Source organism: Euprymna scolopes, chromosome 13, assembly GCF_053919585.1.
Source record: "Euprymna scolopes isolate OS-2025 chromosome 13, ASM5391958v1, whole genome shotgun sequence".
Classification (NCBI taxonomy): domain Eukaryota; kingdom Metazoa; phylum Mollusca; class Cephalopoda; order Sepiida; family Sepiolidae; genus Euprymna; species Euprymna scolopes.
The window spans coordinates 116161469-116175322 of NC_136494.1; the positions used below are offsets into that span (position 1 = coordinate 116161469).

The 13854-nt window shown below is 31.1% G+C and overlaps 1 protein-coding gene across 11 annotated transcripts in view; it reads right to left on the bottom strand.

The window, feature by feature from the left end:
* Positions 1-13854, bottom strand: part of LOC145292166 (3-phosphoinositide-dependent protein kinase 1-like) — a 145345-nt gene that overhangs the window by 112308 nt on the left and 19183 nt on the right. For 4 of the 11 annotated variants that reach the window (XM_080138366.1, XM_080138373.1, XM_080138367.1 and 1 more), the window contains exon 2: positions 8117-8153. The exons of 4 other annotated variants lie outside the window; for them this stretch is intronic. The gene's annotated coding sequence lies outside the window, so the exon portion shown is untranslated. Of the gene's footprint in view, positions 1-8116; positions 8154-13039; positions 13151-13854 lie in introns of those variants that run through there. 3 more of the 11 variants (XM_080138371.1, XM_080138370.1, XM_080138372.1) reach the window with 3 other exon arrangements.

Consider the following 13854-nt stretch of genomic DNA (forward strand, 5'->3'; position numbering starts at 1 on the left):
AGCATATCTCTACTATCATATAAAAGGAACTTTTGCTGTGTATGTGTGAATTCATTCCCTATAGACTGGAAAACATCTGGGCCGATTTTTATGCAATTTCACACAAAGGTATCGGGCAGTGTGCACAGATAGGTTTTGTATCGAAAGGTCTTCAATAAATATCGATAATTATTGAAATTATCTGATGAAAAGAAGGAACAGGCGATTTTGACTAAAGTTAACACCTTAGCCTAACATAAAAAGTGCATTTGAGAAACTTTCTTACTAGCCACACAAGCCAAAAGGCTAGGCATATAAAATCAACAGTGGGTTCTTTGATAAAGTTACTAAGATACATAGAGAAACTGCTTAATTGTAATGGGATAAATTAGATTACGGGTCAGTAATCTCATAAAATGTATAGCAATAACATACAAACTTTTAAAGATTCTACAACAATTTTGAATGCTTGTAGAAAATAAGTCTGGAAACTTATTGAAGGCACCTTGTACCAGCAATGAATAAACTAGGCATTCAAGCATTGGCAGGATCTTCAAACAGGAAGAAAATATGTGTGCTTAATTCACGATGATGTTTAAAAAATTCGGAATTCAGATGAAGCCAAGCACGTCAGAAACAGAGAGGAAAGATTTTTAAAAACCTTCCTGAAATGTGTTATGTAATGTACAAAGGAAGAGAGCGCTTATAGTTAGCAGTCTTGTATGAGATTGGCACAAAACAAAATAGAAAACAAAGACTAATAATATGATGTGAACATGAAGTGACAGAGTACACAAGCAAAATAAGAATTTTTTTTTTTTGTCTAAAAGGCAATGGCAAATTAGATTTTAAAATTTGCGCTGTTTCACTTTAGCCGATGAAGACAGACTTAGGGATATAATAGAAAGATATTCTGTATTATGAAAATGAACTGCTCAGTACTTCTCCACAAAGTGCTGATATAGATAAAAGAAACAAGTTGACCATCTCAGCATGAAAGTTATCTATTAAGCATTAACTCTTTTCGACACTAAAACAAGGATACATACAGGGTGACCCCCCCCCCAAAAAAAAACGGGCCCCAACTCTAATTAGGCCGTGTTTCTTAGTATTGTGTCCAAATGAATTGAAACTTTGGTCATAACTAGTTTATTATATTCAAAACATCACATCAAAACACTAGGGTCTTTGGCCTTTTTTTTCTCCGTTCTACAGCATATGTTCTAGATGGCCTCCATTTAGCTTTTGATTTTTTTTTGTGGGGGGGGTCACCCTGCATAAACAAGAAAAATAATTAAAAATTAAAAAAAAAAAAAAAACTCATAATTCAGATAATGTCAACAAACCAGGGATGAGAAATTAGATTTTCTGCAGAAAAATTAGACCCCCCCCCTCCACAAGGAAAAAAGTTAATAAAAATATAATACGTACAGAAATACCAACTGAATTAATATTTCAGAAAATTATTTATGAAATCCAATATTATTTACATGTTTCCTTATCTTAATTGATGCATTTTCACATGTCAACCATTCAGCATTCTTCAGGTGGCTTTTGTCACCTAGGAATTTCAAACTAGTGGCTACATGGCCATATAGACATTTGGATTCTATCTAGAGGTTGTGAGTTTAATCCTTGGTGGAGAAACCAGAGATTAAAAAAAAAAAAAAAAAAGAAAATGAACTGATACAAATATCTAAAAGATATGGAATGATAGCAATCTACATTAGTAGATTAAATAAAGGGTTCAGTTAGAAATATGTAAAAGGTTACAGATTGACAAAAAGACACTGGATAAAGGTAGGAGAGTACAGCAATCTACTTCATATTTTTTTTTTTTTAGATTATCTGAACTGCTGTTCTTTTAGTGTTTGTTACTTTGACGTTGCGGACAATGTAACCTTGGACTTTCTTTATGTGCATCTTGTCGAACTATATAATAATCTAATAAGTAGTGATCTATAGTGATAATTAGTAAAATTGTACAGCTAAAAACAAAAACAAGACTCTCAAAGTTCGTACTAGAATTGCCCATAAGAAACCCTGTAGATTAAATAAATGGTTTCAGTTTGAAATTCCATGCAAATTCCCAGAGCTCGACAAAAAGATTCCAGAGCTTGAGAAAACACCTGGCGAAAATCAGAAGTTGTATCAGTCAAAATGTAAGAAATAACACTAAAGATGAGAACAACAGTCCGATTAATCTAAACAATACAAATTATCAATCCTCATCTAAAAAGAAAATTCAGAACCATCAATCTACTTATTCAGGCTTTTTTTTCTCCTCTTAAAGTATCAACTAATGAAAATGGTTATAAACCAAGATGGAAAAACAGTCATACTACAAACACGTAATATTTAAACATCCAGAAGTCAAATTTTATTTGCGTTTACTTTTTTAAAAGTTTTTATCTTGTATCCATCGGATGAAATATTTTTTAATTAAATCTATTTTCATATAAAAATAAAATTCACAATTGAAATTGGATCATTTCAAAAATATTTCTTTCTAGTTAAAAACAAAAAACAATTGTGACAAAAAAAAAAAAAAATATATTTTTATAGGTCAGTTTCTGAGTAAAAAGGTTAACATTCCTGTGAAATAATATTTGAAATGCTCACTAACATTTAAATCAGAAAAAAGCATACAATTTATAAAACCAAATTTAAAAAAAATAAAAAGGAATGTATTCAAATATTTGAGGTATATTTAAATATCACAACAAATTATTCAAGATTGTCGTTTTGTTTTCAATTATTTCAACCAAATAATCTTCCAAAATGTCAATAAGACTACAACATCAAATGTCTGTGGCTCAGACAAAACGATTTTGTTGCCATTCCCTTCCGGCTGTAATGGAGGAAATATTTCTATGCATCATTACCAATGAAATATGTAACAGCCATTTTGTGTTGTAAGGTTTATTTATTTTTTTTTTTTTAAATTCAATCAACTTTATGAAGGAATACAATTGAATGAGGGTCAATAAACTAAAGTTTTGACTGCAGATAGCGTCAAAATAAATGTTGGCAAGAAGAATATTTCATATCATTTGGATTGTTCAGACTACTGTTCTCATCTTTAGTGTTATTTTCACGTTTCGGTCGATGTAACCTCCAACCTTCTTTAAGTGTATCTTGCTGAACTCTGAAATCTTTCTGTCAAACTCTAGAATCTGCACAAAATTTTGAATGGAACTTCTTTATTTAATCTACAGACGTAACATGCTCTCATTCCATCAGTGATGGATTAAATAAAATAAAATAAAGAGTTTCCATTCAAAATTCTGTGTAGATTTTCAAGTTTGACAGAAAGATTCCCGAGTTTGACAATATACGCCTGAAGAAGATCGGAAGTTACATTGACCAAAACATGAAAATAACACTCAAGATGAGAATAGTAGTCTGGAGAATATAAATACAAATAATGAATTCTTATCTCAAAAATTCAGAAACATAATATTTATCAATCTTTAACATGAAAAAAAATTGTGTTTCATAATCGAAGGAAAACAGATTTTTGAACGCAGTCTTATCATATCAGATGTTCAATAATTATTGTGAAAAGGTGTCAAAAGAAAGTGACATACACTTAGCTCAATAGAAATGTGGACATTTCCAGGTGAATATTTTAAAAAGATAAGTCTCTGTTTAGTTACCTCCCCACAAGGGAGAGTTAGAAACAACGGTTTTTAATTTGAGGAAAATGCAGCTCCCAAAAAAAGGGCATTATAAATTAGAACTAAAATAAAAATTACCTTATCCTAGAAGGATTTCTTCTTCACTGACTGAGGACAGAAAAGATGAAGTGTCATATCAAAACAAAAAATTCAGACAAAAAAAAAAATTAATAATAATATAAGGATTTAGAGCAATAAAACAACAAAAATAACTTAGACTGCAAAGTTTTTCATCTTAATTTGTTTAACTTAGGTTCATTAGGAAATTTAACTCAGCCTATATATTTATATCGGAGAGTCCAGTCTAGTGTAGGCTGGGTTATCCCAGCAATCAACTGTTTCCTATTGTAGGCAAGACATCAATATAATCTATATTATATTTCTCTCAGTCTGTTCCACTTTTTCTTGGAAACTACTAGGCTGCTGGGTGTATGGACCTTTATTATAATGTAGCAAATGGTGTAGCAAACTAAGTATTACGTTCGATACATGGTTAGGAATTAGTAAAGATTAGTAGGTTTCATGCAAAAATGAGCACAAATTTATCCATATTCAACCATAAATATGGCATAAAGTATTCATTTTAAGGCTATAACTTTTTGTCAGCTTTTAACAGGCTAAAAAATACAGTATAACTATAATATTTAAGAAAGTAATCTTATCTAGAATGTTCCCCACCCTCCTCCAATTGAAAAGAAAAATAATGGATCAATTATACTTGAGGCACTCCAGAATCAGAAACGACTTAAAGGGCACATGTTGGCATGGCAACAGTTTCTTTTATTTCCAGTTAAATTATAAACAAAGTATATGCAACACTTATCCGCACAGATTTTTTTTTATTTTATTTTATTTTTTTTTATTTATTTATTTATTTTTTTTTTTTTACAAAAGATTTTTATTTGGTAAACTTAAAAAATAAAAACAAAACATTTTTTTAGTAAAGAAAGTTTTTCTTAAACAAAATGTATAAACCAGGCAAAAAACTTTTAAATAAATGGTTCACAAAACTTACAAAAAGAAGGGTGTTATATTGAATATTTATTTGCAAGCATAAAACAAAATTTAAAGTTTTTATTTAGAAAACTTTATAACAATGGAACGAAAACATTGCCGAGATGGTATCTATTTACTTACCTCTCCACAAAGGCAGGAGACACAAGGTCAGTTTTTAATGTAAGGGAAATTAAGCTTCCCAAAAAGAGGCACTTTGAATGGAGACAAAAATTAAAATCGCCTCAGTCTAGAAAGATTTCTCCTTCACTGACCGAGGACAGGAGAAATAAAGTGTAGTATCAGAACAGATATTACACTTCATTCCTCGCCAAAAGGTCAAAGACGGTTTCGAAGAAGAGATTTTCTGTGCGTCTTAATACAATTGAATATTTTTGTATTTTTTTTTTTTTTTTTTTTTAAACCCAAACTGCTCCTTTTTTCTTACATTAAAAGCTGACCTGTCCTCCTGGGGAGGCAACTAAATAGATACATCATCTGCAATGATGTTTTTTGTTTGTTTGTTTCTTTCATTTGTTTATTATAAAAATTTTGTAAATGAAATTATGTATTTAAAAAATTTTATTTTATAATTCTTGCAAATAAATCTGCAAAATCTCAACTTCACTTTTCCTGAACCAACATTTCAAGAAAATCTAAGATGACCAGTAGAAACTTTTGGAAGGGAACTAGTTAATTTTCCTTCTAGTATAGTTGCCATACGAAGGCCTGAAAATTTAGTCTATTTCACCCATAGCTAAGGAGGTAAGAGTTCATACTTTCCACAAAGTGACTTTTTTTTCAATCATTTCTACTTTATAATTTATGGCACCTGATATTCTCAAACAGTCTCCTCAGTTTGAAATAGCATCTTTGCCAGTCTGTGATGCTTTTAAGTTTGAAATAGTATTTTCATTGAATAGACCTATCTTAATAACCGTTCTTCTTAATAATAGATAAAAAGAAAAGATTCTCATATTTTGGCAGCGATCATCTCGATATAATGGATGAGAATTTAGGACTGTAAAAGTTGCCAATAAAAAGGATTCTGACTTCAAGAAACTGATTACAGAAGAATTACTTAAAAACTTCTGGATCTATTATCATGGTGGATAAAAGCCAATTTTAAGCTGGCTTGAAGACGAGTTAGTCAGCTGTCACTGTTCAAATTTAAAATATCAGAGATAGCACCTCCAAAGCAGTATTTCCTCTATTAAATTAGATGAGAGAGTGTTAGGTGTTTGACACACACATAAGTATAGAGGGGTGTTGATAGAATCGGAATAATTTTTTTTGTGTTTATTCTAGCCATACCAAAGTATGAGAGCTCCCAAATAAACTGGCCTTATGAAGAGGCAAGTACCAGAGAAGACAAAAAAACAATGATTTTTTGATCAATTCACTAAGAATTAATTTAAGGAAGATTGTGGATAAAACAATGATTTCATTATGATGCAATTTGCAAGGAGGTGGGATCAGTTTTAAACGACCAGTCAGATTTTTTTTTTTTTTTTTTTTCCAACTTACCCAAAATAGGAAATGGGAGTTTTTTTTGTTTTTTTTGTTTGTTTTTTTAGACAGACTTCAATGTCTGTGTTTTTCTGCTGATTATCAAACTTTTATTTTTGTTAGAATCATAGAACTACGATTAAGGAGAGCTAGCTCCTTTTTCTGTTTCAGGTAGAGTTACTTTCTTCCTTTTACCTCCTTATGTGAGTTCTCATGTAGAGATGCAAGAAGAGGATGAGACAGACATAAGTAGAGAGAGATATATTACTTCTGTCCATGATATTTGTGACAAAAATATTGGACTAAGACTGACAGGTGTAATATTTATATCATTCTATGTGTTGCCTCCTTGTAAATTAAATGTCTACATCAAGTCTACTGTGAGTTATCTTCCACTACTTCCTGTTATTCATGTGCTACACACACATATTCGGCTTCAAATATAATCTTCTGTAATGTCAAAACCCATATTCATAACATTTTTTTTTTAATAGAACAAGAAATAATTTCAGATTTAAAAAAAAAAAAAAAAGTAATACAAAAGAAATAAAGTCAAAATATGTACATATTAAACTTCCGCCCATGTATGGAGTATTGTTGTCACATTTGGGTTGGTGCATCTGCTCCTAGTTTTTTTTACTCCTGGACAGGGTTCAAAGAAGAGTTATCAACTTAATAGGTCTCGAACTGTCAGCTAGGCTTCATTCAGCCTCTCTCCCACTGATGAAATATTGCACCCCTCTGCCTGTTTTACAAGTATTTTAATGGTATATGCTCTGACAAACTACAAGCCCTTGTGCCCCCTCAGCATAAATGCTCCTGACAGACCCGACAGGCAGCAAAATCCCACTCCTACACAGAGATTCCCAGATGCCAGAAAGCCTTCTGCTCTAATAGTTTCTTCCCCAGAACTGCTAAACTTTGGAACTCTCTCTTGGGTTCCTGCTTCCCCGACTGTACTGACATGCAGAAGTTCAAGTGTAATGTAAACAGACATCTTGCTGCTCAATTCCCTACATAGTACTGCTGCAAATTATGTCCCAGATAGTAGCCTCCTACATCAAAGTGGCACCAAGCTTTATTTGGAATGAAAAGAAAAAAAAAGATAGGATTTAATTCTTTGTTTTTGCTTTTTTGTAATAAACAAATGTTGGGGAGCTGGATAATAGTTTTGCTGAAGGAAGACAAAGTAAATCAGTAATTAAAAGAAAAGTTTTATCAATGTAAATGAAAGTATACATTTAACAGAAAGATAAGAATAAAATGAAATACCCATCAAGTGCGCTTGAAAGCCAAATCACAACGTAATATTAGGAAAATAAACAAATATTTTACTTGTTTGAAATTTATCACAAATATATTTCAGAGGTATACTCCATCTTCAGTGTGTTGTTTCGTTTCTTTTTCTTCTCTTCTTCCTTGCCATGTTGTCAAGTTGGAGAAAGAAATCTGTAAAGAGCCGCGCATTTTATCTAGCGTTTGTATTTTGAAATGTTTGAACTGTGCATAGGCAACATGGGAATAACATCAAGGATGAGAGTTCATATAGAAACATTGTTTTAATTTAACACACTGAAGATGGAGTATATACCTCTGAAATATATTTGTGATAAATTTCAAACAAGTAAAATATTTGTTTATTTTCCTAATATTACGTTGTGATTTGGCTTTCAAGCGCATTTATTCAAATTAAAACGTTTCTATATTAACTCTCATCCATGAAGAATGATAAGAGTTTAAGTCAATTGCGATGGAGAAAAATTAGGTTACCTCCATATAGATTGCTAAATATTTATTAATACAACCCTGTTTAGAAAGACATTTGCAATAAAAATGTGTAGCTAATCAGAATAAGAAGAAAGGCTCCTCTTTTTTAGAAGTAAAAATATGTACATATTGACTGACTGGTAGAGAATCGAGAAGAATAAATCAGAATAAAGTCAATTGTCAAATACCTTCTGTGTTCGTGTCCAGAATTCTCCCTATGTTAAACTAAAATAAAGAAAAATTTATATTATGTATGTATCCATACCCAAATGAAAATATCATATTCCAAAAATTAAGTAAACTGATCAATTAATGTATTTTTAAATTAGCAAGGAGACTTAACATTGCCCGGGATTGAATGAGGATCAACTAATGTTCCACATTTCTAATGTTTTTATTGTCATCAAACTCACCCATTTTTCAATCAAATTGGTTGCTGTCTCTAGTCAGGGACCCACCGCGATGCACCAGGAGGAAGCTTCACATGTCTCCCCACAGTCACAGTTCACAATACATTGTAGTCTACATTGCACTGCATAGATCCTACTGTTGATTTTATAACATAATTTTTATATAATGGCTTGAATTAAAGTTTAAAATGCAAAAGTCAAGTATCATGATTCAATTGTGCTCTAATGAGAAACATTCATTTCAAACATGCCCTTGTCTTATCGAACAACCTACTGTTGATTTTATATGCTGGACTGTTCTGCTTGTGTAGTGATAAAACTTCTCAAATGCACTTGCGGTGTTAGACTGTATAAGGGTGTTAACTTTGGTTAAAATCAGACTTCCTTCTTTAATCAGATTTTTTGGATTATCAATACTTATGGGATTTTGCATTCAGATACTAAACCTGTCTAAGAACACCCTCAGATATATAAAGCACATTTGTGTAAAACTTAAAAAACAAAAAACAAAAAAAATTGTCCAGGCCATTTCGGAGTCTATAAAAAATGAATACAGACAGTACCTTTTATATATAAGTAGAGATAAGAAAATTTAATTTTATGAGTAACAAAATAAAAACCAAGAAACAAAGGGAATTAACTCAAACTTGTAAGATTTTATGTTGTACAAAGGGTGTCCCAAAAGAAATGCCTTCTATTTTTTATTCTGCCTGAATGGATCAGAAGGGATCAAAAATTGCATTATGATGATTGAATTTATGCATTCATGACCTGGAAGTTTCATCTCTGTTGCAGAAACTTGGTGTGAAACTCTAAGAAAATAACCCTCGTCATGGATGCGTCATTGAATTCCTGGCAAAAATCTATTGAGAATGGTGGTGAATACGCAGAAAAAAATCCTGGAGCATAAAAGGTTGCTTGTTTTAATGATACCATTCCAATCTTCGTAGCTCTTAAACTTTTTGAGTTAAATAAAAATAGGAGGCTTTATTTTTTGAATGGCCCTCAAATCCTATGAATTCACACTAATTGCTTAAAAATTATTTTCTTTATAAAAATAAGACAACTTGATCAATTAATGTAAATTTGGAATACGATATTTTAGTTTTCTCACAGGTGTGTACATTATATAAATTTTTATTTTTTTAAGATAGAGGGAATTCTGAACAAGAACCACTTTCTCTAGATAGGATAGTTAAAAAAATGTTTCAAGAAACATTTGCTTAGAAAATGTGTAGCATTTATTAAAAAAGTTATGCTAAAAGTTTAATCCTGTTTATATAAAACTGAAGTTATTTTACCCCCGTCTTTTTTTGTGTTTTGATGTGTACATGTAATGTATGGAATTTTATCTCTCTGCAAAAAAGGTATATTGTGATCTGCAGCTACCTTTCCCCAAGTAAAGAAGTATTCACATGTCAAACTTAAAATTAGTGGCGCATTGTTTATTTTAAAAGATAGGGATGTTAGGAATGAATATGTATGAGGATGCAAAATTATTATGCAGCTTGTATTATTGCATGGATAAAACAATTTGAGTATTAACTTGATTAAAGAAATGTAATGTGTGCTGTGAAAAGAAAAGCGAAAATATGTTCTAATCAAAGGATATCTCGCAATTAGCAAAATGTTTTCTCAAAGTGTTCACACACAGATTGAAAATCAAAGCACATTTGATGGTAAGAGGAATTTAAAAAAAATTTTTTTTTTTTTAAGAAGAAAGGTTGTCAAAAATGACTATGCATTGGTCAATAGAAGGTTTCTTACATTATGTAAAAACTATTATGCAGGGTGAAAGATGAACAGTTTGTAATATGGCATGGATACAAAATCTTAAGTACTAGTTTGATGGAAAGCTAAGTAATGTACCTACTATTGCGATAACACAAGTAATAGAGTATTGCTGCCACATTTGGGCTGGTGCAACTGCTACGTTTATCACTCTTAGTCAGGGTTCAAAAGAGTCGCCAACCTGTCAGGTAGGCTTCAACCTCTGTCCCATCGATGAAATGTTGTATCTCTCTGCCTTTGTTACAAGTATTTTAATGATAGGTGCTCCGACACACTACAAACCCTTGTACCCCCTCAACGTAAATACTCCCAACAAACGCGACAAGCAGCAAAATCCCACCCTTACACAGTAGATATCACCAGATGCTAGAAAGCCTTCTACTCTAATAGTTGCTTCCCTAGGACTGCTAGACTTTGGAATTCCCTCACGGGTTCTTGCTTCCTTGACTGTACTAGTAGTAGTTCAGTGTAATGTAAACAGACATCTTGCTGCTCAACTCCCTACATAGTACTGCTGCAAATTATGTCCCAGATAGTAGCCCCCCCCCCCTACATCAAAGTGGTACTGTGCCTTGTTTGGAATGAAAATGCAAAAAAAATAAAATAACTAAATAAAAATTTAATTGTTTAGTATGTATCATAAACAAATGTAGCAATGTATAAAAAATTTTTTTCTAATATTTCCGTACGTGATTGGAGGCTTTTAGAACATAAACAAAAAATGACCTCAATTTAACAAATTTCCTAGACAGAATTATTATTTTCTGGAAAAAAACTAAAGTGAATTACATTTAATGTAAAGAACCGGTTGCAAGGATAAACAAGAAATCACTAATCTGAATTAATGAATTAACTGCATTGCTATTTAGGTCTAACATAGAAAACCAGATTAATTTAATTTTATATATTAGATATGTATCTTCCATATGTTGACAAGAATCCTTTCTGGGATGGTACAGAAAATTTATTTTGATACAAAACGTCCATGTTCTAAGTGGTCATCATGAGACAAAATATTTATAATTAGTCCAACAATGAAGGTTATCAGATTATGTATGAGTAGTTACTTGAACAGTCTCTCTTATTGCTATGGTAGCACCAGCAGCTGATGCAATTACTTATAGAGAATTATTCTTTATTTTAAGACTTTTTGATAATGGCCACAATATATTATCCAGACAACATAAAAAGAAATTGCTTTATAACATTTAATAACTTGGTCAACCCTCATCTATATTATCCTGTACAAATGAGATAGGCTGTGAAACTCAGAAAAGCGTTCTTTTACTAGCTTGATCTCTGATTATTATTTAAGATTTATATTGAATTCAGGCAGACTGAGAAGATACAGTTGAGAGGGAATTTTAGAAACCACATAAAACTGAAGGGAAGATATCTTTCTTTTAACACTTTCTTCTGCATTTATCCTACACAGTGGTGTGGGATGTCTATAACCATTCTCTTCCACTATCATATATGGTCAAACCAGAGTAAGGATGAAATCTGGATATGTGGTATCTAACCACCTTTGCTTTGACTGTCCTTTGGGCTTTTTTTTTTCCTCAGAGAGCACCATCTTGAATCTTGTTTTTGTGAGTGTTGTTCTTAAAGCATAGTGCATATAATATTCCCGGCCAACTGGCCATTATAGTGTAACATTGACAGATTCGCGCCATAATCTGCTTAATTTGCACTTTATCTGGTATTTCTCGTGAAAGCTTTAAAACATTTATATAGTTAGAAAGAAAAGATACTATTTCTAAATTTGTAAATGCTTAATATACACTGCATTATTTTTAACACGGAGTTAAAATGGTATTTTCCTTTCAGTAGCAAAAATTGCAGAATATTTTTTTTTCTCAGACTCATTTTTAAACATTCATTTGAAAAATCAGAATAATCTATCTTTATCAATCTGACAACCAAGCAAAAAATTTATTAAACTTTACAACAAATGGGCTGATTTTTACACCAGACATGTTCTGAGTGAAATACAATTATGCAAAATTAAATTTTCATCTAATTAAAACTAAATATAGTACAATACTGCAAATTGTTACCATATTTACAAATTATTTTTTTAAATCATAAAAAGAAAAAGAACAAGCCAAACATTTGGGGTCTCACTCCACAAGTGAAAATAGTACTCTCACCATGACTAATGTTTTTGCAAATTTTTTTTTTAAATCTCAAAGGCGTGATTATTGAGAAAAGTATGAACAAATAAACGGATGAACGATTTGGGGGCGATTTTACTTCTATAATGCCCCCTAGAGAGGGCAACCAGAGATATCCCGGAAAATCTGTTCTGGCAAAAATTTACTTCCACCGTGACTAATGTTTGTGCAAAATTTTTAAAAAATCCAAGGCATGATTATTGAGAAAAGTGTGAACAAACGAAGGAAGTGAATTACTAGGTCCAACTCCTCCTTTGTCTGGGGGAGGGGGAGGGTGACCAAAAACCATTATTAAAATATATTTCACATATTAACGATCTGTTGAACAATCACCACCACTATTTATTTTGATTTAATTTAAACATTAAGTGTGACATACCTTTTAAAACAGTCTTGCATAACTTTACTTCTCTATTATTATATGACGTATTTTACAATCTAATTTACATACGTTTTTGTTGTGTATAGATATATGTAAATTAAATGGCCATACTGAAAACAAAAAGTCAGACATTCAGAAAAATTAGAAAGTGGTTGAATCAACAGAGGTGTGTGAAAAAATAGCTGAGAAAGATAGGCGATTTGTTTAGTTAATTATAAATTAATGCTAATTACGAGAATTAAAAAGGATTTTTTAAAAATACAATTCAACCCTGAAATATTTTAACATGTATTTTGTGCTATTAAAGTATGCAGAAAAAAACCCTTTGGGAAATGAAATTGATCAACTTACCTTAGTATAATGTGATCAGTTGTGAGATTAAAATGTTAAAATTTTTGCAAGTTAATATTTGATAATTAATGAAATTATTTTGGAAAGAAGCTAATTTTTTTTCCAAACTTTATAGAAATGCTTTAAAGTGTGTCATTTTTATTAATGTAATGACATTTCCATATGACATCACAAAGCATGAATGGTAGTTTTAATGTGTCATCCAGCTTTGTTATGTCATCCAGAACTTATGGTGAAATGATACAAAATCCACAGTTTTGGCAGTATACTTTGGTTCATCTAATAGTTATGGCTACAAAGAAACTTCTATGTTTCACCCACATAGGGAACCATTGTATTGAGCATTGTTGAAGTAAATGCTGAACATCGATAAATAAACTATTTATTTCCTTAGAACATTTTATGTGGATACATAATAAATATATATATTAGGCAGAAAGCTTTAAGAATGAGTTTACTAATCAAGGCAAAAGCAAACTCAAAAACAAATATAAATATTGCTATTTAATCAAATATATACCCATGGATCTATATATGCACATGCGTGTGTATATATATATATATATATATATATATATATATATATATATATATATATATATGTGTATATGTACCAATTGGCTATATACCTATATACATCTGACTTTTTCCTCAAAATATTTTTGAAAGAACTCTTCGCATGAATTGTTTCTCTATTTATATTCTTATATTTTATGACTAAAACTTGTTTCAGCTTGTAACCAGCAAATGCATAGAAATGCTGATATCTAGCATTCCTATTTGATTATTTTGCTAACAGCTTTTCTCTGAAACTC